Raw genomic sequence first — 27,197 nt, 5'->3', positions numbered from 1 at the left:
AAACAAATGTTTTAGGTTAAGGCCTACCTTCTTCTTCTTCAAATTTTTTTTATGGACGTTGCTTCCCATTCGGGCACATTTGTCCAGTCTCCTCCTGTCAAATTGACCTCAATTTGACAGAAGCTTCGTCGTGGGGGGGGGGCAGCGGTCTTGCTCGAAGCAATGCTGCCACCCCTTTTTTGTCTCACTTTTTATAATAAAAACAACACACTTTTTTTTTGTCGCCTCCTGCTCAGGAGACTTTTTGATTTTTTACAGGTACATATATATTAATTTGGTCGCATCCTCTCCGGGACACCTTCTGATTTATTATTCACATAAATGGCCCCTTTACGTGGTTATCCGAACCACCCCGGCCTGGATACCGGCGTGAATAAAGGGGCCCTTAAACTTCACTTTTATTTAAACACTCACACTTTATTATACGTTTCACAAAAATATTTAATACAAAACGAACACAAAAAACGGAGTCCCACGATAGCTTTTATTGAAATATGGACCCTAAAGTCGTTCAAGTCAAGAGTTGTTTAATGACATAGAATGTGAAAACGAGCTGGTTTAATTTTTATTTGAAATAACTACTTAGAACCGCTTATGCATATATTGCTTGGTAATATATTGAGAATGTTTTAATGAAAAAGTTCTCAGAAAATTACCTTGGTATGTTCTCAGAATGTAATATGATTATATTCTCAGAATGTTCACGAGGAACATTCTATAACCGTTCATAGTAGTTTTGAGAATGTTCTATGAATATTCCGAGGAATATTCTACAACGTGACAATTTAACAGTTTGTGAGAATATTCTGAGAATATTCGTGCTATCTGGGTTGTTTCGTGTGAAGCACAGCATCAAAAATAATTTGAAAGGCGAATCAAAAAATAAGATGTCAAAAATAATCATTAAGTTTTAAAAACTTAATTGACAATACATTCAAGAACAGTACCAAATCTGGAAATACAAAAAATGTCAATTTTTCTTTTTTCCAGACTAAGCTGCAGAGCCAAAAGCCTCTTTTTCAATGTGAAGTTTTCTGCTCAATATATGAGAATCTAGTATATTTAAGAATTACTTTATTATATCCTCTTGATTGAAATATTAAGACTTAAGGAAAAATTAAATTAATTAATTTTTCAATATATCCACTCAAAACTGGACAAAAAAAACGATTCAAAATAAAGTGCTTTCTTTATATCATATTTTTTGTCGAATCATAATGAGAAAATTATTTATAACTGGGAATTCAATAGCTTGATTCAAAATACTTATAGAATTAGTAGCGATATTGATACAAGTGTAGAGCTGGCAGAGCCGAATATTTGCATTGAAAAGGATTATGCTTAAACCTACAAAGAAAAGTCGAGTAAAAATTTTGTAAGGTTAAAAATTTTAAAAAGTTAAATATTTAGGTAGTACTTATCCATTCTGAATATATTACTCATAATGTTTAGAAAATAAACATCAGTTTCCAGAATGGAAATATCAATCTTCAAAAAATAATCTCTTCATCAATTGTAATAGCCATATCTGAGTAAGACTTCTGACAAAAATGTTTGACAGGAAACTACAATACATTTTCTGAATATATACTAAATGTTGATTACGTTATCATTTTATCTCTAGTCATATGATTAATGTCATAAGGGTAAGAAAATAACAAATGGGCAAGAGAAACAATTTTTTTATTAAGTATACAAGATGGTACTACTGGAGATAGATTTAATCTTCTAGTCCCAGAAAATTATTTAATCCTTTAGCGAGGTTTGTCTTGCAGTTCTTGGAATACCATTTGAATGGCTACTATCGTTGAAAGCTGTCAATAACTTAACTAAGGAAAAACAAAAATTTTAAATAAAAATATACCTATCCCCATATAAACCTCAACTATTGATTTTCCACCAGACAATGCATATCAGCAAGAAATAGTGAACCCATAATTTGTCATTATTATTAGGTATTCATTTTGTAGTGAATAAAACCTAAAATCATAAATTTTAATTCCTTACTTCATCAATGATTTTACGATGCCGACTCAGGAGTTTCAGGAAATGATTCTTTTCTTAAACAATATTATAATTATTCAATACCTAGATGTGCAACTTCTCAAATTATTTTGGATACAGATTTTTCTTTGAAAAAAGACCCTTTGAAAAAATTGCACCTACTCCCTAAAAATAATGTTTGACTACAGAAAACATAAAATATTTATATGTTTTTGGTAGCCGAAGTTATGAAGCCAAAAATATCGTTGGAAATAATTCGGGTGGTGTCAACTTTGACTACCGTAGTCGAAGTCAACACTTTGACGCCAAACATTACATTATTCATCTCAAATTGAGGTCAAAGATGACGGGGGACATATATATATATATATATATATATATATATATATATATATATATATATATATATATATATATATATATATATATTGTTATGATAAGTTTTTTATAAAATTATTCTGTTTTCAAAGTTAAAGATTTTCATATTTTAATTAGTTAAAAGTTTGCATTTATTTTAGTAGTTAAAAGTTAAAAGTTTGTATTTATTTTGATAGTTCGATGTTGAAAGTTTTTCATATTATTATTAATTTGATGTTAAAAGTTCACATATTTTGTTAGTTCAGTGTTGAAAGTTAGTGAAAATCAAAGTTATTCTTAGATGTTTAATTTTATTAGAAAGCCAAATACTTTACCTTTATTCAAATTCTTATCTGTATAATTTGGAGTAATGTTCATGCCTAGATCAGGCAAAGTTGTGACTTATCAGTATTAGAGTATTTCACATAATTTCCAAACAGCACAATTAACTAGAAACCATCAATCATCGGGATAAATACACTGAAAACAGTAAAGACATTAATACAACATAATAACATACAATAAAACAGATTTACACTACAAATTAATAACAAAAATTCAATTAACACTGACATTAGGAATTTTATCTGAAAAATGGTAATAACACTCAGTACATGATTTGGATGCAACTAAAGAGTAGCCAATCAGATTGATAAATTGAAAAGGAGGTGTTAACTTCTGAAAAATGATGAATTTTGGATTCAAAATTAGAAAAATTCAAAACAAAATGTGATGAAATGTAATCAAAATTAATCATTATTAGTATTAGTGAAAATTGGGTAACAGAAATCGTAGATATAATATGTGTAAACAGTGAAAAGTGTCAAAATTGAAGAAATTTCAAAATTATTGTCATGAAAAGTAGCAGGCAGGAAAATTTTGTCTGGTTGCCAGGGGTGAATCAAGAATGAAAGAAAAAAAAGAAGCTTTTGAATTGTGGAGACCCGAATTTTTTTGAAGAGCTGTTAGAAATAAAAAAGGAAAAGAAAGAGAAAAGGCCGTTTTGCATGTTCTTATCAATATAAATCCATCAATAGGAGCCAGAGTATAAATAATAATAACGAGAAAGGATACTTACTGGAGATTTTAGAGTGTCTGGAAGAATTCAAAATTCCAATCAAAGGAAAACCAATTCAGGGAGGCTGTACCAGTTTTGAGGTATTACAATATCATTTATAATTCCCATCCATAAGGAGAATACATTTTTTGAAAATCTTGAACAATTCATAACCTCCAAATCGAATCAAAAGTTTTCCAGTCACAAGGAACTTCCAGTGTGAAAATCACAACTTCTGAACTTTTATTTATCAACGAACTTCATCATTTTATTTACAAGAACTATTATTGGATTTAATATTAGGAAAATTTGAAAAATTCACTGACATTTAGCACAGATATTTTTAGAATCGTTTCCCACGCACGAACCACAGACATCTTAAGTTTTCAAGTAACTAATTTGCCGTTACACGTAAATTTAACTGTACGGAACACAATTCTAAGAATATTTTTGTTTCAAATTTAACATTTATTGGAACATTTCTTAGCATAAGGTATTTTGGCGCAGTTTTAGGGTAATTTAAGTTTGGTTTGACAAAACATTTACAAAATTTTACATTCATTATAGGTATTTTTTTTACTTTGAGACAAAGTTGTATTTTCAAAAACACAGACTTGCAAAATTTTATTCATAACACCTTTCCAAGAACTTTACTCTGAGAAAGAGAGCTGCATGAGCTTCGATTGAGTTGAGCAACCTCGAAGAATAGAGGTAAGATTTAGAGGTAAGGACAGGTATCTGCCGGAGCACTAAGAATTTTGAAATCACAGAAAATTTTCAAATTATTTGAACTGTCAGAATAACAATCAAGAATCAAATTAATTAAATCATAAATACTTTTCTAATTTTATATTTTTATAACAATATATATATATATATATATATATATATATATATATATATATATATATCTTCTATTAACTATCTGCGAGCGCTTTCGACAGCTGGTCATACTGTCATCTTCTAGGCACTTCTCAAACTGAACTTGTCATCTTGTCGTCTGCCTCTTTATAAGGTCCGAACGTCTCAACTCAGGTATTTCAGGTACTTCAGGTAAATTTGCCTGTATTTGTACTGCATCAGGTACTATTCTTTGTGTAAGATTATCTCTAGGAATGTGTATGGTTTTGTTTAATATATTGAATGTGAGGTCTTGTTGGGTTTTGATTTGTACTTGTTCGTCGATAAGATATTCATGACTGTTAAATTTATGGATGTTCAAGTTTTTCCAAACACCTAAACAATCAAAATGCTTCATTGCAATACATTTTTTGTTTGGTTTGCCGAGCTACTGAGATTTTTGGTCATCAGCTCACGATTTTCCTGACCCTTTCATCAGTAGCCTAATGACTGTAAATAAATTCGGATGGATCCTCACAAATCAACATGTTAATGATAACAACTTCATGCCGAAACGTGAGTCTCCCGATTTCGACAGATTATATAAGATACGTTCATTCTTATCCTCTATACGAAAAAAATTATGAACTATTTTCAGCCTTCTAAATATTTGGCTATAGACGAATCGATGATAAAATTTAAAGGGCATTCATGCTTGAAACAGTATCTGCCAAAATAACCATCAAAGAGAGGCTATAAAGGAGAATCTCAAAAAATTGAAAATTTATGCCTGCGCTACGATCAACCCAATTTGAAGGAAATTACCACAGTTTCTCGTTAATGAGGAATTGAACCAAGGTGACTAGGACTATTTTGTAAGTGATTGTGTTGTTATTTACACTGTAAAATGGAAGGATAAACGATGTGTTTATTTGATATCCAATTACCACTAACCGCAAGATAATACTACAGTCAATCGAAGAAATAAAACACGAGAATTGCAAAAAGCTTGTTGCCCAAGAATACTTCTAGATTATAATGCACATATGAACTCAGTGGACAAATTAGATCAATTGAAAACTTAATACGAATTGAATAGAATACCTAAAAAAGGGTGTCACCTTATTTCCTTTCATTTTATCGACGTTTCTGTGGTTAATACCTATATTATACATGAAAAACTCCGAAGCAGCAGTGACATGAATTTGAAAGCTTTCAAAACAGATTCAATCAATGGTCTAGCGTCCAAGAGGTTATTTGACAAAATTGATAACAAAAGTTCCTTAAAACCTGCTCAAATGAAGAAGCACAAGCATTATGTTCCTACTGAAGTAAAACAGTTTTGCAACTTACATATGCCACTGCAGCACTAGAGTACAGCAAGTACGTTCAGATTGGAAGTGTTCTACTTGTAATGTGCCACTGTATTTGTAGAAATGGAAAAATTGTTTTTGCCATATCATATTCGTTGAAATAAACATATTCCATCATTACGCATTTTCATTTATGAGAATTCAAAAATTGCTAAGGTGCATGGTGGTACATAGGAATACAGAAAAAGTGAAAAAAAATCAATAGATAATGTCACTGCAAATGCTTTTTTAATGAATGACAAAGAAAAAATTATGGCTGTGCTTCCAGGACTAATTTTGTCTCAAATCTCTATGCTTCAAAGAGTTGAGAAATGACAATTGTTTGCAATTGAAAGCCTTTTTTATCACTCTGAAGAGGCTGCTAAGTAGTAACAAAAGTCAATGATGAGCCAATTGGAACAAAAAAAGTATTTATATTATTTGAAACATTGGGATCTTCGGATTCGGGCAATAGATATAACTATGGTGAGAGTTTTTTATACTAACACCGTATTGAACTCAGAAGTATTGAAAGTATTCGAAGTATTCGAATCTCTGCCAGATCCATTTCGACGTTCTCAAGACATGTCGGTTCTACTCTAACTCTAGTTTCAATTATCAAGTCATGCTGGAAAATTCTTCGCAGGGTATTCTTCTGATTTTATTATGCTGTCAGATGCTGTCATTTGGAATACATATGGTTAGTAAGATTTGTATATATACATCACTCTGTTGAAGCCGACTGTGAATGTAGCAATTTTTGAAGCTTTTCAAAAGAATAAATCTCCGGAAATACCATCATTCATTAATGCTATACGACCTACAAGCTTTCAAAAATATCGTTTCCAAATATATATTCAATTTTTTTTTTATTTTTTTTTAGTGTCATTCTCCCAAAGTTCAATAGGTAATTGTTTGTATGCATTAGTTCCACTGCTGCATTTGTTTTCTTGTTTAAAATCGATGGGTGGGAGAATGTCTATATCGATTTGTTCTCATTTACATTGATTTTGAAGATGACAAATAGGATATTTCAATTATTTCTGACGGGTTTTTTACAGTTTTTTACAATTCCCTTTTTTCATCACGCATAACTTGTAATCATACACTGTGTCCGTAAAGTATGGAACAAATTCATTTTTAGCTAAACAGACCATTTTAAGAAATAATCCTGAAACACGTCGATTCTTGATGTTAATTTACGTTGATTACTTTCGAGTAATGACGTCACCGTCATTTTTTTTTTAATGGAACACCCCCATTTTGTCTCAATTTTCGGATTACTCTAGCTGAGCTGATTCCAAAAATGTATCACATGTTGATTCCAATTGGTACAGGGTGGACAAAAATACAGTAGTTGTGTGTGTGCTAATAAAGTAACGCGTAACATCCTTTATTAGATAAATTAACAATATTATCAAAAATACTTATTGTCTAGCCGACAGAATATGCTGGAATACACGACTTTATATTAAATGTTCGAACTGCTGTATTTGACAGTAACCCAAACGGTGTACAAATTCTTGTTGAACCTTGTGTATGTTTTCTTGCGTAATATTGTTTATTTCTGTTCGAATTTTCACTTGTACATCTTCAATATTTGCTGGTTTCGTTTTATGAATAACATCCTTCAGATGGTCTCACAGAAAATAATCCAAAGGATTTAAATCTGGTGACCTCGCTGGCCATTCAATGGGTCCACGTCTACCAATCCACCTGTTCGGAAAAATTTCATCTACGTACCTTCTAACATCTACAGCATAATGTGGAGGTGCACCATCCTGTTGAAACCATAAACTTTCATCAAAACCTCCAGGATTACGTCTGCTGGGAAATAAATTACGTAAAGTAGGTACGATATACCCCCTTAAAAATACCCCCTTAAAAACTCAAGGTACTTTGCCCCGTTTGAATTACCTTCGATAAAGTAGGGTCCAATGATTCGATTTCGTACAATTCCAGCCTATACATTTACCGTTTGAAGGTTTTGTTAATGATGCTCACGCATCCAATGGGGGTTTTCTTTTGCCCAGTATCTACAATTCTGACGGTTAACCTCACCATTTAACGTGAAAGTGGACTCATCAGAAAAAATAATGTTTTGTATCAAGAGAGGGTCTCGGTGACATTTATCCATCATTTCTTCGCAAAATTGGAGTCGTCTATCGGGATCATCTTCGTTTAATTCTTGCACAAGTTTGATTTTATAAGGCTGCCATTTTTCAAGCTTCAATAGTTTGTGTACCGTTGTTTTGCCAACACCGATTTCGCGACTAACTTTACGAACAGAAGTGTGCGCATCTTCTTCAAAACTCAGTAAAATATCTAATGCTGTGTCAGCATTTGCAGGGGGACGACCTGTTTTGCGTACATTTGCAACCGTACCACTTTCTCGAAATTTCGTTTTCAGCTTACTGACTGTTGAACGCGTTATAGGTTTTTCTGGATATTTATCATTAAACAAATTGCACACTTCCATCTGAGTTCACAATATGTCTCCATACCCAATAAGTATTTCAATTCTTTGTTTTACACTTAACTCCATTTCTACTTCCAATTAAATCTAAGCAATCATTCGAATATTCACGAATACCAAAAATATTGTAGTACTAAACTATCACTGAACATCAATAAATTACTAAACAAATAATGATATTTCACAAAAAACTAGACGACTATGTTTTTTATAAATGTAGATAAGAAATAATTTCTTTCATATTCTGTCTGCTAGACCACAAGTACCAAACATGTTTGGAAACAGCTCATTTTTATTACTCTAAACATGTAGCAAACTACGGGGTGTTACATTTAAACCAATTGCCGCTAGACAGTAAGTATTTTTGATAATATTGTTAATTTACCTAATAAAGAATGTTACGCGTTACTTTATTAGCACACACACAACTACTGTATTTTTGTCCACCCTGTACCAATTGGAATCAACATGTGATACATTTTTAGAATCAGCTCAGCTAGAGTAATCCGGAAATTGAGACAAAATGGGGGTGTTTCATTAAAAAAAAATGACGGTGACGTCATTGCTCGAACGTAATTCACCTTGTGTATTAGATTATTATTTTAAAATACGGTAAATTAATATCAAAAATCGACGTGTTTCAGGATTATTTCTTAAAATGACCTGTTTAGCTAAAAATGAATTCGTTCCATACTTTACGGACACAGTGTATAACAAGCATTCCTGTTCAATGCCGCACTGGTGTCAGTCAACCAATTGCCACCTAATATATTCCACAGAAATAATGCATGACTGGAACATTGCAAGTCTGTTTGAACAAGATCTCCATATATAAATTGGTTATCATCCACAACGAAATTGGGCTTCCCACCAAACTCCAGGATTTGCTGAAATTGGTAATTTCAACTGCACAGATGGTAACCGCGTGCACTTTAATGATCATAGTTTGATTAATGAAGAGCTCCATCATAACCACAGACGCGCATGCTGTAATTCAATATTGGGAGAAAGTAACACATGATCCCGCATCGAGGTATATAATCTTTATTAATTTTGTTATCGATACGAGAGCGAGATGAAAATGAAAAGTAAGCAGATGAATCGAAAAATTGGGTTGTTATTTGAGGTAGAAATACAGCGGCATATGTGCTCTCAAGAATGGAGTTTAATTACTGAAAAAATGTTATTCCGAACCGAATTCATAATTCATCCTCTAGCGGTCTCGTTAAAATATTCCGCCCGAATGAGTTTGAAATTATTTCAGAGAAGCAAGATGACTAAAGAAAATGAATCAACTGATGCCTCCGACAGTGTTTATTATGATGAACGTATTGAAAAGCATTAATTTCAGAGAAACCACATCAAAAATATCCAATAGTCTTGTCTGATAAAAAACAACAATTAGAAATCGGCGATAATGTCAGCTTGGAAAAATATTTTATATTTGTTGTCTATAATCTGAGATCAGAAGCTGAAAAAGATTTTGTTTATATAATGAATGCATTTGTTGGTTATTCATCTTCTCCCTTTTTACATTGACGAAATATTACTTGGTACGCTTCAATTCTCATTTTGAATACTTGCCAAACTGCAAAACACTAGATACTGTAAATAACACTACCTTAACTATTCATGCATAGAATATTTTTTTGATTACGGATTTCGAATGGAATTTTCGAATCAACAATGTTGTGAAAAAGTTGAGAAAATTGGACTTTCATAAATGTACAGTAGATGAAAAATCTTCATTCTTCTCTGACTGAAAGTCGTTTGTAATATGGTACATCATCATGAGTGCTACCATTATTAGGTACATGAATGCTTTGCAACGGGAAAACGCACAATTGAAATATTTCATCCACTTCCTGTTAACCTTTCAACAAGCAACCTCTATTCTGAGACAACACTACTGGATATGAGGTAACTGCATTTCTTGAAGGTTGTGACCAGGCAACATGATCACAGTCCCGTTACAGACGCATTTCATATTGATCAATTCTTGATGTCTATTTGTTTCCAAAATGAAAATGTGTTTGAAACACATTTCCACTTTCAGAATTCATCGATTCGTCGACGTTATCAATACCTACTGCGTCTAATGGAATCGCAAAATTTGCTATCATACGTGTGATATTTTAAATATTTAAAATAAGAAATATAACTTAACATTTTGTCCAAACTAGCCCTTCCTTTTCATTGTTCCACAACTAATGTTCAATTGTTTGTTGAATATATATATATATATATATATATATATATATATATATATATATATATATATATATATATATATATAATATATATATGATATATATATATAATATATATATGATATATATATATATATATATATATATATATATATATATAATAAATATATATATATATATATATATATATATATATATATATATATATTTATATATACAAATAGAGATTTTATCAAGTGTGCATGATATAAATCAAAAATGAAAAATTCGTGTCCGCGGTTTGCCCCCTTGTTTGGAGTGTTTTATCCACGAATTTTTTGTTTTATATATATATATATATATATATATATATATATATATATATATATATATATATATATATATATATATATATATATATATATATATATATATAATCGCTGTATTTCATTTATTGAATGTAAAATTTGTCATGATTGGGGAAATGTTTTGTCAAACTCAAGGATTCCCTTCATTGGTTGTATTGGTTGCGGCAATTTATATTCCTTGCTATTCATTATTGTATATTATTGTCTACAATACTGTAGACTCACGTATAAAATATATTGTGAAAAAATGATCACTATTATCCAGAAACTAGGATATCAAAGAATGTAAACTTTCACGGACGGAGATACTTATGTGAAAGCTATTTTTCAGGCATAATCTTATATGAATTTGTCATTGTGTCAAAAGCCAAATTATCAAAAATACTAATTTCTGAAAATATTTTATTTTCCAAATTTATAGCCCCGATGCACCGCACTGTAATGATCGATCTAGTAAAAGTTCGATTACCTGAATATAGTTATAATATTCGGCAATTAGCATTAATGCAACAATGTAATAATGTTGACTAGCAATATTAGACTTCGACCTAAAATCGGGAACAATAATGTGGGCACATTCACTGGCACCGTCTGAAGAGAACAGATCCATTATCCCTGAAAATATACCTTCGATAAGTTTACCTTATGATTCATATTGTTGGCTTGTTGGATTATATTTTTGAAAAATCGTAACATTGTTGAAGACTATCTAAAATCGGGAACAATAGTGTGGGCACATTCACTGGCACCGTCTGAAGAGAACAGATCCATTATCCCTGAAAATGTACCTTCGATAAGTTTACGTTATGATTCATATTGTTGGCTTGTTGGATTATATTTTTGAAAAATCGTAACATTGTTGAAGACTATGTTGTACTTTCATTTCAATAAACTTGAGTATTTTCTTTCTATGATTATTATTTTTATGTAAATCCTATCATCTTAGTTAATCTCCAACTCATGAGCCATTTGGGCCACGACATGTGGTGGAGGTGCCTTACGCAATTTTTCTAGTAGATCTGAAGAATACCTGAAATTTTTTCTTTAAAATTATTTTCAATATCCACTTCTGTGTGACTTCTAGTTTATTAGGGTAGTTGTTCGTTAATTCTCCCCAAGCAATTATACCATAACTGAGCTGAGATTGTAAAAGCGCAAAATAAAGTATCCTCCTCAAGTGGTTTAATGAACAGAAATTCGAGCAGATTTTGAATTTTCTTGTGAGGCCTCGAATTTTCGAGAGCAGTTATTGAACATGTATATCCCATTTGAGGTGACATTCAATATATATTGCCAGGTACTTAATACTGGTTTGCATCTTCATTACAAATTTTCCATCGGGGATATCAATGTTGATCCTATCATACTTTGGCAAGTGAGAGGAGTAGCTGGTGAAAGGGATGAAAAATGTCTTATTTGTATTAATGATGAGTAGATTACTTCTGAAGAAGGTCACAATGCATTTAAAATTCATTTCTGTTTTATTTTTCAATGAGGTCCATGATTCATCTTCAAAGAATATTGCTGTATCGTCCGCAAAACTGATGATGTCTCCATTGATAGGTAGGTCAAACATGTCATTCATATAAACAGTGAATAATGTTGGGCCTAGTATAGTCCCTTGCGGCACTCCATACTTAATATCTCTAAATGAACTAATTGAATCACCAATTTCAACACATTGTTTTCTGTTATTCAGATAACTGGTTATCAACGAAAGACATCCCCCACGAAAGCCTATTCTTTCCATTTTTTCGATCAGGTCAACATGGCTGATGGTGTCGAAAGCTTTAGCCAAGTCAACGAAGACGTACAAAGCTGGACTTATTTGATCTATCGCCTTGTCATTTTTCAGGTGAGCGATTGCATCCTGTGTTGACCTGGCGTTCTTAAATCCAAACTGACGATCGGAAATTATTTTATATTTATCTAAATATAGGGATATTTTATTTTTTAGGATAGTTTCAAATATTTTAGCCGTATTTGATATAAGTGAAATAGGCCTGTAATTCTCAAGTTGTGTTTCCTCACCTGCTTTATATATTGGCGATATACTTGCAATTTTCCATGATCGTGGAAAGTGTCTGTCATTTACATATTTATTGATGATATGAGTCAATGGTGACACAATATGTTTTGCTATCTTTCTCCAAGTTTCGGCCGTTATGTGTCATGTCCAAAAAATATAATAATTTTGAAATTATGAGACTAGGAAGAATATAACTCAACTAGGAAATGTAGGCAAACATTTCGCATAAACTTTACAAGCACACTTATACAATGGGCAATATACATTGTAATAGTGTATGTAAACTATGTCAACATAATATAGTGGATTTACCGATGAGATAATTTTTGAAAAAAGGAAATCGGGTGTTCACTCTTAAACGGAAGAGAGGCACAGAAAAGATAAGAAATATATATAGATAATAATATCAATTATAATCAATCAACTAATCAGAAATATACTTTATTGTCGAATATTTCATCTAATTGACAAAGGAGCAGTACTTCGCTGTTTTCTGTATATTTTTTTTTAATATTTTTTTTACAACAAATCAATATAGGCGAATACTTTCAAAATGTCAAAAGTCATCTGAATCGAGTAGGATCGAGACACAATGAAGCCTCAGCATTGCATCATGAACATCTAGTGTCGGATAATACAGTTCCTGTGGAAGCGATTAGACTCAGACTAGGGGGCAAGACCGTCTTCAGAATTTTCCAAACCGAATGGGCCATAGACGTTTTAACGTAAAAGTGAAGTGTTAGTGACTTTGCATGTGGTTGGATCTTATGTATGGACTCTTATCTTTACAAATTCACTTATATTATTGATGTGAAGTATTTTACTTTTTTGTTTACATGTACGAGTTTAGATAAGAACTATTTTTTTTTCTTCATTTTTTTTTTCATTGATACTTTCACTACATTCATTTCATTTTTCTTATATATAGGATATACAGGGTATTTCATATAGCATTTTGCATGAATAATTTCAAACATGTTAACTTTATCATTTCACTGAGGATGCTTTAGATAAGTATTTAGGTGAAAACGTTTCCAAAAGCGGAGTCCGCTTTTTACGGGTGGTGGAAATGTGTCAAATGCCAAATTATCGAAAACACTAATTTCTGAAAATATTTTATTTTCCAAATTTATAGCACTGGTGCACCGCACTGTAATGATCGATCTAGTGAAAGTTAATTTACCTAAATATAGATACAATATTCAGCAATTGGCATTGATGCAAAAATGTAATAATGCTGATTAGCAATATTAGACTTCGACCTAAAATCGGGAACAAGAGTGTGGGGACATTCAACTGGCACCTTCTAAAGAGAACAGATCCATCACCCCTGAAAATGTATCTTCGCTAAGTGTACCTCATGATTCATATTGTTGGCTTGTTGGATTATATTTTTGAAAAAGCCTAACATTGTTGAAGGCTATGTTGTACTTTTATTTTAATAAACTTGAGTATTTTCTTTCTATGATTATTATTTCTATGTTAATCCTACCATCTGAGTTGAAACCCAAATCGCGAGCCTTTTGGGTCGCCACAATAGTAGCACTGAAAATTTGAAACCATTACTATTTTTATCGTGAACTTTTCTGTTTCTTGGGTGGATGAGATGCTGAGAAAGCATTTATTTTCAAAAGAGTAAATCTGATACCATTATCGAACATGGCGATTTTATATTTATTCACACTAATTGGGTACCATACTGTATCGTAATATCAGTGGTGAAAAGTAAAAGTGAAACCTCTGAAATAAAACAAATACATAACAAGCACCTTTCCCAATCAACAGAAATGTAATACTCCTCTCAATGCGCGTTCCACTGAAACGTACATCGAGACGAATATGAGTAGAAATGATATCTTAGCATATCTTCCATATTTCAGAAACCGTACCGCGATGAATCGTATTTTTGTATTGAAATACTCGATCTATGGATATCGTAGCTGCACTACAGAAAGCAACAATACTCTAGAAGTTTTCCTCATTAATTTCATCAAATATATTACAAAAATATCGAATATTGTGTGGAATGAACACGATAATGTATAATATCAAGTCAGGCATCCACATGTGAAAACACAACTCAGAAATATAGCGCATTTCGATGTAATTCAGACTGATAGTTTTGTGAAACGAAACTAAAAGAATATCACGATCTGTGGATATTCTGGTGGTAATTAAAATAAACCTCGTCATCCAGTTCGAATTCATGGCTGTGAACTTTGACAAATGATGGATAAAATTATTCAATATCTTGAAGAATTGTTCAGAAGTTGTGAAATATTGCGTTTCGGATATATTGAATATATTTCGAAAAGTTGAAAACAATCAAATATGAAAGTTATTTTTTTAAATTCCAAAATTTATCTATAGCATTTATGAAAATGAGAATGAAAACACGGTTACACAGAAAATGCTGGCGGCAGTTATGGAAATCTCACAGGCACTACATTGAATAAATAATTTCATAGTCTTTCATTTTCGCTGTTATACGATCAACCCAAAAACCGATTTCAATAAGATTATTTTATGTAATAGATGATAAAAATATTGAGGTCCCAAATTTGAGTTTGCTCAATTGTCTTTGACAAGTATCTAATGATAGAGAATAGGCAAAATATTTTTTAAGGACAAAACACAAGCACCACAAGAAAATTCTTAGGGCGGTTTTGAAGCGGTGCCTGTGCGAAAGTAGTGATTCGCTGGAAATTAAATCTATTTGGAAAACGTTCTCAGGAAGTTTATTCGACATAAACGCCGTTCTCCAAATGAGAGATTTCTCGAATAGTGAAGTTCGAGGTTAACTGAGTTGAACCTCATAACGATCGGCGGCCACAGTCCGTCGCGTATTTTTGATTAGTACCGCTCTTGGTGGAATCAAATGTGCCAAATCAATTGAACGTTCAAGTATGTGAAATGTAGAAAATGTATCGAAACTTTCTGAATTTCGATTCTCAAGTCACTTTTTAGATTTGACAAGCTGTGAATTTTGTAGTTTCTGGATAACATTTATAGTTATAGTTATGAAGAAGTATTTTATGACATTATAGTTTTGACAAATTGTGTTTACTTTTTAGGTAATAATTGAATAGAACTGGCCGATACTTGATGAAAATCAAAATTAAAACTAATTAATAGAGTTTATTTTATGATTATGGAATTCGGTATATTGTCATCAGTTATGGAAATGTGTAAATAATATGGGCTAACACCTTAATTGAAGCCAAAGATGGTTGAATAATATACATTGTATTTCCAAAAGTGCAAATCATTGAATTTTGCTAGAAAATTTTTTGAGACCGATTAATTTATAAGAATGAAAAAATCAAATCATAAATTATAACTTTTCCAGAAATTGAAATTCACAAAATCAAAAAACCTATATTCCTAATTATAAATACTATGTTATAAAAATTTTTCTTTCCGCCTAAATACGGTGGACGTTAACCATTGCAAATTCAAAGAAAATGGCCAGTACTGATATTTTGATAAATAAATGGAGTACTTACTGCCGATCAGTTTGATTAGTCCAATGAAAAACACAACGTGAATCCTAAATAAGTCCAAATGTAAAACAAGGATTTACATTATATGTTACAATTCATGGATGCGTGTAATTGCTTTTCTCTTGTCACCCTCAGCATCTATTCATTAACAGATAGATTCGACTGGGTAGAAGATCAAACTGGAAACGAAGAATAAATTTAAAACAAACACGTTTTCCAATGCCACAACTGTAAAACGTCAACTTGGTTAGTGAAATTCGCGTTGAAAAAAGTTATGGCAGTTCTAGTGATTAGTGCTCGTTTTGGATTGAATATATTCGATATAACTTTATGCATTAAATGAGTAACTTTGAATGAGCAACGTTTTATCAAAGTCTGTTACTGGATCAACCATGCAGATCAATAATGGAAAAAGATGTAGGCTGTGGAAAGAAGTGATTTTTTTTTATTCTGATATAGATGATTTATAAATTGAAATGCATCTGGAAAAATGAGCTATGTAATTTAAACTGGCAAATTATCACAGGAACCCAATCAAATCATTTGATTCTGAAATCGGATCACCGAACAGAAGTAATCAATAGATATTCAAAAGGTATATGGGTTGATACATCATTTAGTTGCTGGTTATATTGATTAATTGAACATCAGTTATGTTCATTTTCAGTAATGTAGCATCTCAATTTCACATTCAGTTGATAATGTTCTGAAAAATCTACTTTTGTCATCCAGAATTTTCAATCAGCAGCAAATGCCATGGATGATTTTATGAATTATAATTTATTTTATCAAGAATAGTATCATATTACAAAAACAATTCATTCGTCCTTGAAACAGATATAACTGATCATTTCTCTATTGCACTACAAATCATTTCACCTGAAACAAAGAAAAAATCATTTGATTTATTGAAATATAAAAAATTTATTGATAACAAAAAACTAAAACAGATGACATTGAACTTGCTACTCAAATATCAATTCAAAAAACCAAAAAAATCGTAGAAAAAAGCACAAACTCAATTGAAGTTAGTAGGAAAAACATGAAGAGGAATCCGTGGATTACTGATGGTATACTAAAGTCCATTGAAGAGAAAACTAATCTTTATATAACAATGAAAGGCAAATAAAATATGAACAGTACAAAAATAGACTGAAAAAAAATAACAGAGAAAGCCAAAATAAATTTTTATCGAAACAAAATTGGAAATAATAAAGGAGAATCCTCTAAACTGTGAAAAACTATTAATGTAATGACAAATAAAGGGAGTAATGAGAACACAATCAAAGAAATTCAATCTAATGATGGTTCTATGATTACTGGCCAGAAAAAAATTGCTAACAAATTTGTTGAACACTATACTGAAATTGGTAAAGTTTTGGCGGATGAAATACAAAAGAAACCAAATTATAAAAAAATTAAACCAAAAACCAAAATTATGAATTCTTTTCTCCTAGGAAAAACTGATGAATGTGAAGTCTTGCAAGTTATTCAGAACTTGAAGAACAAAGAATCTCCCGTAATTGACACTCTTAGAGCTGAAACTATCAAACTAATAGAAAAGAACTAGCAATTCCATTGACATACATATTAAACTGATCATTCAGTAGTGGAATATGTCCAGCTTCATTCAAGTGTGCTGTTATTTCACCAATATTCAAGTCTGTGGATAACTATCGCCCAATATCCGTAATTACAAACTTTGCGAAAATATTCGAAACCATCTTGAAATCACACGCATTGTAAAATACCTAACAAAATATAAAATCTTATCAAACAATCAATTCGGATTTCAAAAGGGAAAATCAACTGAAGATGCAATAACACTCCTTACTAAATAAATCAGTAAATATATAGACGAAAAATCACCATCGCTATGTATATTTGTAGACTTGAAGGAAGCATTTGATACAGTTAGCCATGCTGTCGCACCCCTACGAACGACAACCTTCAGAAGTCGAAACTTGTGCGAGCCAAGGATTAACGAGGTCTTACCTTTTAACGTGTGATTCCTAACACATGTTATAACTCATTCCCTTGAATCAGATACGAGTATAATAAATAACTTCAAAAAACTATTTTTTCAACTTTTCATCGGAACTGATGAGTAGTGATGAATTAGCATTTTAATATGTGTCAGTTATATGAAACGCACACGAGTGTATTGAATTTGATGTGTTCCTGCACTAACAACACTTTCAAGTCCCTAAGCTTTTGTTATGTTTTCCTCAAGGGCAAGATATATAGGGACATTTATGAAAACTATGAGTGTCCTTCAAGATAATAAGAAAATGTATTGGTAAAGGTGAATTTTCTCTTCTTTCTCTTAAGACAAGGTGAAAAAAACTTCGCAGTTCACTATTCATGAAAAAGAAGACTAATTGCAAAAAATTTGTTGGTTGGACTATCATTTCGAAGAATATGTTTCCATTTCTCAACTTGTTTTGAAGAGTGGTCTTAGAATAAATCAATATTGTAAAAATTCTGACACGGGTAGGTATGTGATATCAAACTTCAGAACGCCTACTTAGTCTGTTACTAATAAAGACTTGAGAACTAGGTCATATTCCAAACAACCTCATTCACTCTTTCATGAACCACCTATTCAAAATCGCTTGAAACCTTCTATGAGAAATTCGAAAAAGACATCTGACATCCATAGGACAAAATCAAATCATTTATTGGATAAAATACGATATGTGACACCAGCCAAGGAGATTCCGGTAACGCCAGCAATATTTATGTATGAAATAAACATCGGTTCACCTAAATTATTTTTTCTAGCTCATGTTACGCCACAGGAAATAATGAAAACCATATTAGTCCTCAAAAATTCATTCTGCACTGATATTTTTGACTTTTGAAAGAGATTTGAGATGCTTTTTCTTGTTAATCAATGAGTGTTCCTTCGCAGGATTTTTCCCTAGGTATTCAAAATCTCAAATGTGTAACCCTTGTTGAAAAAAGGTAAAATACCTTAGATACATTTTCATTGTACCAATACTTGGTAAAGTCGTGTGAATCAACGGCAAAGTCGTTACTTGAGATCGAATTCAAATCCGCCCAGGACAGCTTGGTTTCAGAGAAAATCAGTGCACAACAAAAGCACTTTTGCATGTTGTGATGAACATAGTCGATGGTATTGAGTAAAGAAGATATTCACTCTAGACTTCGTGCAACTTGACCATGACTTTTGATTGTGTCTGTTACAATATGCTGCTCATGAAATCATATCACTATGGAGTAACAGGACAGATCTTAGTGGGAAGTCACATTGTGTCTTAGTGAATGACAAGCAGTCATTTTTTAGTACAAAATGAACAAGGGGCACCTCAATACCCAGTTCCTGGACCCCGCTTCCGATGAAAAGTGTAATTTTCATCGATGACCCTATATTCATCAATCGTAACAAGTACGTTCAGAATTTGCGGACATACACAAAATATTCTTAGTGAGGGCAAAGTACTGAGTCACCGCAAACAGACTCAAGCTGAACTCGAGTAAAAATCAACTATTTATGGTATTATCCAACTCCAATATTTCTAATGGTACCTACTGTCACTCTGCTGGGCATTGAAATCGATGAAAAGTGAACTGATCACATCATATCGACTCATTAGAGCATAAGTTATTATATGCTATTTTTTCAATTCCTGGAGTGAAACTCCCACTTAGCTTGGACTTCTACGTATTTCAGTTCATTTCATAGTTATTCAACATATATGGCATTCCACTATACGAGAGTCATTCTAGATGGAATTTTGGCTCTGAAAAAAAATAATGAGAATTATGACAAGAGCAACATGTAGAGATCATTGTCATATACTTTTCCAAAAAGAAAATGTCTGTACCAATAATCTTACTATATTTTTCTCTCCAATATATGCATGAATAGAAACTTCATGACGATACTCAAACTATAGGACATGACTATCCTACTAGGTCGAGAGATTGACTATAGAGATTCAGACATGGACTGGTTATGTCAGGCAATTTTTTTTTTTAATGGATCCATTCAATACAATCGATAGTTTCAAAATTGGAATCAAATTAGTTTTGTTGAAGCAATGTTACTACCCTTTTGACGAGTTTTCGGATATGTGTCCATTGCATTTCAGATAGATATGTTGATTTTATGTAATTTGTGTGAAATCTGAGTCTATTTCAATATGTTCATATGCGTATACGGGTACCTTACCTGCAAGTTCATAAGATACAATCTAGAAAGTAAAAACATGGAGTGGTGAATAAACAGATATATATATCTATATTACGGTATCATCAGCCTGAATTGAAAGTTCACTGTTTTTCATTGGGGATAGTCGTATTAAGGTATTAGCCAATTTATCACGGAATCATATTATACTACGCTTGTCGTCGAAATACGTATGACTGGATTTTGGTCACTCCTCAAAAAAATTTCGGATGCTTTTTTCAAACGAGCACTGCAACGCAACATCATTAGTGCAAATTTTAGGTCACCCCGAAATTTATTTAGTTCCATTGACTGCAAGTGAAAGTAACCGTAATAATAATTGATGCAATGGGCACACTGAATTGGGTTGATTTGTGGTCCACTGGTCTTGACGACCCTCTTCATTGACCACTGAATTATTCACTCCAATTATTATTTTTTTGTGATTTATTAAATTCAATTTTGGTTCATAGAATTTCCGTTTCTTTATACTGATCAACTTTACTCACTATCTGCAACTTGGTCTTTTATTTGAACGATATTTATCTCGTCATTTTGCAAGACACCAATCTAGGTTATATTTAATATGACGTAGAAGGAAATGTTGTTTGGGAGTATTCCACTTGGAACTATCTGATTCATCTTGTTTAAGTTATTCACTTATCAAGTTTTCCACAATGGATGACTACAAAATTGCCAGGATAACTGTGGCACTTCAAAAATTATTTGATTTCCTTAGTTACTGTGAATAAAATGAACGATTGATCTAGAAAACCCACCACAACGTCGATGTGACATTTATCGGAAACGGGTCGTTTGATTATCATACCCGACTTTCCTTTTCATTTCAATATTCTCATAATACCGTTCTTTCTGCATGAAATTATTCATTTCCGTCACGCTTTTTAGAATTGAAACGCGACCTGGCTTCAGATTGCATCGGCACCCAGTACGATTTCACCACCCCAACAATATCAGGAATACGTTTTACCACTGGTGTTTTTCTGCCATTAACTCTGATTGCCGATTTATCATCGAATTTTCATGCGCCGTTCGTATATCGCTGTTCTAATATTTCCGTTCATATGAGATGAAATCGATACGCCATATATATATTCGCATACGGTTTCTTTAGTATTCACATCACATAAACCTTTTAGTGCTTCAATCAGGGATTGCAGGCTTTGCGCTTTTCCTTCACCGAATATAATTTTTTTCTACATTTTCAGCATGATGAAATGTGGGATACCGTCGAAATCGTTTCAATGGAAAGTGGAATGGGTCTTGATCAACTGAGATCAACGGTGAATACGAAGAGGTTAGAATTGGTTAGTGTTCTTTGAATAAGGAAACTTCAAGTTTTTTGAATGTGATATTCAGCAATGAGTTTGCTCTCTTCAATCATTTCAGAAATTGGTTTGAGATTCGAAGTCTTGCCCGCAACCAAATCAGTTGTGTCTACTTTTGTTTCTTCCTACAGTTGTTGCATTCAAAAAAGATATATTCCACATATTTTCGGCACTAGAAAAAATAAAGATTCATATTTGATGTCCACCATTTTTTAAAAGTTTCAACAAACATCTGAAGTTTCAATTCGGTCTTCTGTCAATTCAGAAGTAGGGCCACTTCCCACTGTTTCGCTTCTCGTTAGAAGACAAATAGAAACTCATTATAAAAAATTGTTCAGCCAAATAGTATCACATTTTATTGAGAGAAACCTTGTCTTTTCAGATATTTTGAATCCCGCCTGAATCTGTTCAAAATCTGTTTTTCTGTTAACCAGCTGTCGCACCCCTACGAACGACAACCCTAAGAAGTTGAAACTTGTGCGAACTGAGGACTAACGGGGTCTTAGCTTTTAACGTGTGATTCCCAACATGAGTTGGACGATAGCAAGTGGAAATGGAGTGTTCAGCCAGGGGCTTGAACAAGCGACCAACACGGCCGTCGATTTGAGTGAGTGAACAAAGCACCCACGTCGAACCGCCTGGCCACCGACCTACCGAATACTTATTGTCCTTGAAGTACAATGTTTAATCGAAGAATCCTGACATGACTAAATTGCCGTGAAAAAAAAAAGTGTTTTAGAAAATTTCTGTGGTTCATGCGAGTACTATGGCTTTGGGTTCTGTCACATCGAACACTAGAGAGAGAATTATCCATATTATAATGAAAACGCTGTAGATGATAAAAAGTATACTTTTGACAGTAAGCAGCCAAATTTAGATTAAACAAAATAACCTTTGTTTGATTGTTGCTGAGTTTATTTGTTAGGACCATTCTCAAGTGAACTATTGAGAATATTTTACTGAACTGAAACCAGTCGTAAAAAATAAAAATAACACTTAAGACAGAAGTAATTTTTTTTATCGTATATTCAACATGAATTTCTAAGAAATAAATAGGTCATCAATCAAGCATTCGAGCATTCTTGTTTTGTCTTCAAGCAATGAAATTCAGAGGAAAAAAAATTGGAATGGATGATGGAAAACGCTTTGTTAACAAATAACTTCACAGAAACGAAAGTATTGATAATCAAAGAGATGATGCTGATGAACTGAAAACAAGTGTGTCTTTTTATAACAGAACATTTCACTAAGAATGTTCTTCCCACAATGATCAAACGTCAGACTATTATTTCCATTCAACATGGTGCTGCATACAATTGCATTCAACAGTGAAAGTTCTTGTGTTATTGAATTGATGGATGAAGCCATTACTACGTGGTAGGAAATTATAATGAAGAAGAGAGAAATGAAACTTTCTATGTTTTCACTACTTTTATTCGTAACTAACGTTACTACAGTTTCGTCCTATACGAACATTTTCAAACTTATACAATAAACTAACAATGGTTCATTACATTGCCCTTATATATCACCTCTGTAGGTACTAATAGAGGTACTTGGCTCGATTGGGTACCTGAAATTACAGTTCACAATGCGGATGTGCCAATTTAAAAACCGGTGAGTGAACTAAATCGATTTGATCATTTAACAGGTTGCACCCGCAATGTTTATGATTGTGAATTTCCAAGGATTCTAAATAATTGAGTTTGTAACCCTTCCTTGCATAGTGCAAAATTTCCGTAGCGTTTAGATTCGGAAACTTGTGGTTGCATGCCAAGGAATGGTTTGAAAACGTCAAATCATTTTTTCCTAGTCTGAAGGACCTTTCATGTTCGCTATCAGCACGGAAGCTGATGAATCGAATGCCATCGTTATCCTTGAACGAGAAATATATGTTCAGAAAATTGAGTCAGTCATTCGAAATGAAAACCTTCCTGTCATCAAGAAAGACCCAATGAAAAATAGTCAAATTTAACTGAAAAATTTCTTCTTAGATACTAAAATCATTTTCACGGGATCAGAGAAACGGGGAATCATGAACCCCTCTTGCCCTAAGCTATATGGCTTGATGAAAACACATAAAGAGGATAACTTCATGAGACCGGTAGTTTCGTATATAAATAGTCCGGTAAGAGAACTAGGAACACGTCTTAACAAGTTGTTAAAAATATTACCAATTTCGACCCACCTCACAGCATTAAAAATTCACTGACTTAGGAAACATAAGGAATCAAACCACGCAACATAATTCAATTTTAGTTTCATTAGATGTAAAGAGTATGTTCTCCAACATAGCGTACAACGAGTGTAAGCCCCTCATTTTAGACATATTAGATCAAGCCAAAGTAGACCATATCACTTCCTTGGAAGTTTCAACAGCTTTCGATGTGTGCCTGAATCAGAGCTACCTACAGTTCAACAACAGATTTTATAAACAGGATTCAGGTTTACCAATGGGCTCACCCCTCAGTCCACTTCCAGCAGACATATTTATGAACGACTTGGAGACCACTGTAGTAAATTCCGACCTGGGTAAAAACATATTCATTTTTGGTACAGATATGTAGAAGATATTCTCGCCTGTTTCAAAGGTACTACACGACAGCTGAACCAATTTATGACATTCATGAATAATCTCAATAGCAACATTCAGTTCACACTCGAAATAGAGATAGAGAAACAGATAAATTTCCCAGACCTGACCATTACACATAATCAGAATAAATTTGAGTTCAATATTTCCAGAAAACCTAGCTATACAGACATCACCATTTCAAGTGATTCTTTTCATCCAGACAGTCATTAATTAGCAGCCTACAATTCAATGTTGCACAGAGCATTCTAACTGCCTTTGTCTGCTAACAATCTAGCTAGGAAAATTGATATAATTACACAGATAGGTCATAATAATGGTTTCAACGCAGATACTATCCAGAAGGAAACAAAGCCGAAAATTCACTTACAGATCATTATACACTCAGGTCAAACAACCAGAAATCAATAAAAGGGTATCTCTAACATATTTTGGAAAAAGAACAAAAATATTTGCGGGTTTCTTCAGAAATAACAATTCGGAAATGGCATTCAGACCATACGTCAGGTTATCTCATTTCCTTTTCAAAATGCCAAAGATTAGGTGGACAAGTTGTAGAAATCTGAAGTTTATAAGCTTAAGTGTAAGGAGTGTAATAGTGTTTATGTGGGAAAATGTGGCCGAAATTTCCAAAAACGGTATGCTGAACATGAAAGGTCCTTCAGACTAGGAAAAAATGATTCGACGTTTTCAAAACATTCCTTGGCATGCAACTACAAGTTTCCGAATCTAAACGATACGGAAATTTTGCACTGGGCAAGGAAGGGTTACAATCTTAATCATTTAGAATCCTTGGAAACTCACAAGCATAAACATTGCGGGTGCAACCTGTTAAATGATCAAATCGATTTAGTTTACTCACCGGTTTTTAAATTGGCGCATCCGCATTGTAAACTGTGAATTCAGGTACTCAATCAAGCCAAGTACCTCTATTAGTACCTTACAGGGGTGGTATATAAGGGCTAATGTAATGTTACTTCATTGTATGAGTTTGAAAATGTCCGTATAAAACGAAACTGCAGTAACGTTAATTACAAATAAAAGTGGTAAAACCATAGATAGTTTCATTTCTCTTTTCTTCTTGTATTATTCTCATTGAAAATTTCACTCTTGAATATCTGAAGAGAATGGTGCAAAAACGATCATCGTTTATTCAGTTCAATCAGACTATCATCAAGACATGGAGAATCTAAGCTACAGTTATGATGGTGCCAAACCATTCATTATGAAAAATGTTTTCCGCGAAAAATTTGTCACGTCTAGTGTAACATATTTCGTCGCAAAAGAATAGCAGAAATGTCCATATTTAAATGGTATACCACTGAAAGACAACCAAAACACCAATGCTACTTACGGTTCCGTTCAGTGCGCTGAAAATCTACCAGTTGAAACGAAGACTCATTTTGGATGGAATGTCAGCGTTCACAGCCTATAAACCATGTAGCTCACACATTTGTAAAACAGATTTTTCAGAAGACTATTTACATGAATTATTGAAAAATTCTTCCATTTTAAATTTTCCTTACAATACTCTGAAATTATAATAACGTGTGATACGGTGCTCAAAACGTAGTTGTTGCCGGTACTTTGAGATGTAACCCTCGTCCTCGCAGTCAACGCAAATACCACTGATGATGCCTGCCGCAATAGCGGACAAAACGTTACATTCGACCACGTAATACTAGTCCATATTTTGCTCCCTCTAATTCAAATATAATTACAACAATTCCGAATTGAGATCAATACTACCGCCCACGTCATTGTGTATGTCTTCCTATTTGCGAGTTTATGTGAAATATTAAATTCTGCGGGTATCTGGATGAATTACTTGTCACGAGAATAACGAATATAAATGCTCTTCAGTCCGTACATTATATGTAGATTTGGTAGGATTAGCGCTATAGTGAGGATATTACATATATTCAAAATATAATTCACGTTTGGAATAGATTACAAACCCACAATGATAATCTTTCATCTCATATTCTGTTTATACTTGTGAATGTTAGTCATTCTCTGATAATCTAGATAGAGAATATTCAGCAGTATACTCGATGTAGCTGACGGCAACATGAAACTGATTTTGAAATTTCTTCTCTTCAAGAAATTGTAAATTTTGATAGTTTTGAATGGAACAAGTTCCTATTTTATTTGGAATAACTGGTTACTGGAAATAGTTTGGAAAGTTGAACTTGATAAGATATGAACATATTTCAAAATGCCTTCGTTCAATATCAGAAACATAGGGGACATTTCTCTGAACCTAAAAGGTTCATTGAAGATGAAGATCATGTGAAAATTTGTTCATTGATGGATTTCAATTAACTATTGTCACAGTTGCATCAAAACACATTTCCCACACTATAACAAAATTCTGTTTTTCAACGTGCATTTTGTTAACCAAGTTAGCATCATCAGGAGATGACTACATTTGAATTCTACAGCTACCTGAATATTTTCAATATACATTTAGGCTGGCCATCTCCTTAACTAAATTGAAAATATTCCTAGAAACACTTATTTGTTAAATTGTCATTTTTCTTAATGCTCATCTCCTGAAGACGATTATTTGGTTAGTGAAACGTGTGTCTAGGAGAGTATTGCATTTCTGCTGATTGTGAAAAGTGCTTGTTTTGGAATTATTGCTCATGTTTATCACTTCCTGTTAATATATCTCATCTTTTACAAAATTTGTTCCTGTAATCATGTCGTACGACAAGAAACTGCACGATTATCGTCGTTCATTCTACAGTCTCATTAATTTGAGGCATTCCTGACAATGAATTGCTCTGGTCTATGAAAACGAATTTGTAGCGTCCACTTACGAGTAGTTTCACCAATATACTTTTTATTGCGATCCTCACAGCTCATTTCGTGAATTTCAG

General features: G+C 32.7%; 1 protein-coding gene across 2 annotated transcripts in view; it reads left to right on the top strand.

Moving 5' to 3' along the window:
• Nucleotides 1-27,197, top strand: part of LOC111505295 (nephrin) — a 1,173,166-nt gene that overhangs the window by 454,081 nt on the left and 691,888 nt on the right. The gene's annotated exons all lie outside the window — the stretch shown is intronic.

This window comes from Leptinotarsa decemlineata, unplaced genomic scaffold (genome assembly GCF_025532065.1).
Source record: "Leptinotarsa decemlineata unplaced genomic scaffold, Ldec_3_MD MMD2_tig00001393_RagTag_RagTag, whole genome shotgun sequence".
NCBI classification, from domain to species: Eukaryota; Metazoa; Arthropoda; class Insecta; order Coleoptera; family Chrysomelidae; genus Leptinotarsa; species Leptinotarsa decemlineata.
Note: the sequence above shows the minus strand (reverse complement) of the source record. Positions and strands in the feature narration are given on the sequence as shown.